A 1,550-nucleotide genomic window follows, 5' to 3' on the forward strand; every position below is an offset into this window, starting at 1 on the left:
CGCGATTTAGATTAAATCGCGTGAGTGGTAATTCGCGTCATTAAGCGTAAAATCTGGCGCCCGAGGGGTATTTCTGACATTTCGCAGGGCAAAAGGGCCCTTTTTGCCAACATTAGTAGGCGCGGGCCTTTTATGGAATTTCCCCTGTTATGAGGGTCATTTCATCAAATTTCCCTAATTATTTGAATTATTATAATGTTATTTTATATTTAAAATTTAAATTTAAAAAAAGTAAAGTAATAATAATTTAATATTTTAATTCATGAATAAATAATACTCAATTGTAATTGTTTGTTCTAGAATTTCTTTAATTTAATTGATATATAAATTTAAAGGACTTGTTCTCTCTTTTATTAAACCAAATAAAATAAATGTATAATCCATTTACAGTTTAATAACCAATATTTATAAAATAAAAACTTGTTTAATATGGGGAGTTAATTGAAAAAAAGAAAACAACATTTTATTTAATGAAAAAGTGAATTATTTAAATTAAATTATAAAAAAATTATTTATTAAATTTTATAAGATAATTTAAGAAGAATTTGAATGATAGGATAAAAAATAGAAGCAATTAAATATAAAACATTATTTCACTTTCCTTTTATTTATCACATTATTCAATTTATATTTATTTTAAATTATTATTCTTTATTTTATTTATATATATAAATACAAAGGTCTTTTTAAAAAATAATAATCTTTATCTTCTCAAAATCATCAATTATCATTATTTTTTTTCTATTTCTAGATTTTTCAAATAACTCAAATCCGAACAAACTCCGGGCTAAAAAAATAAAATAAATATAAACACAAATCAAACTAGGTCTAGTGACTAATCAGTACTTTTTTTATTTTGCTGCAAGATCAGTACTTATATGTACTTACTGTAAATAATAGGACAGGACAGTACTAGAGTTAAAAGGTAAATAAATCTTCATTGAAGATACTTTTAAAAAGTACAAAACTTTATTCATATTTTTTACCATTCGATATAAACCAAAACTGGCCCCTGAACTAAATTCAGATATTCAAGATCACCCTGTTACTCTTTAAAACTACTAATTGAGTCTTTAAGACCTTTACCACTCCCGGTATATATATATATTGTTTGAAATGATACATTAGTTCAATTATTCTCCTAGAATATGAAAGGTCTATAATAAATAATTTTGTTCATGTTATAATTGTCATAAATTATACCTAATTAATTCAAACATTTTATCGAAAAATCACCAACAAACAAACGTGATAATAAATAAAACTAACACAATAGTAAATAGAAACATCAATGGTTAAACAAAGTACTCAAAATTCCCATATAAAATGTTAAAAATTTGAAACTATATATGCATTGTTAAGAATCAAATTATAACTACATCAAAGTAACATTTAAAATAAGATATCAAAGATACAATCTGAAAAACTCATCAGGGGGAAAAGGTTAGAAAAAATAAATAAATATTTATAAACAATTAGTCGTTGTAGTATAGTGGTAAGTATTCCCGCCTGTCACGCGGGTGACCCGGGTTCGATCCCCGGCAACGGCG

At 24.9% G+C, this 1,550-nt stretch overlaps 1 non-coding gene across 1 annotated transcript; it reads left to right on the top strand.

Annotated features, from left to right (window-relative positions):
* The first annotated feature begins 1,478 nt into the window (after window positions 1-1,478).
* Window positions 1,479-1,550, top strand: TRNAD-GUC. The gene has a single exon. It is a non-coding gene; the product is annotated as a tRNA-Asp (tRNA).

The sequence above is a fragment of the Impatiens glandulifera genome, chromosome 9, assembly GCF_907164915.1.
Source record: "Impatiens glandulifera chromosome 9, dImpGla2.1, whole genome shotgun sequence".
Lineage (NCBI taxonomy): Eukaryota > Viridiplantae > Streptophyta > Magnoliopsida > Ericales > Balsaminaceae > Impatiens > Impatiens glandulifera.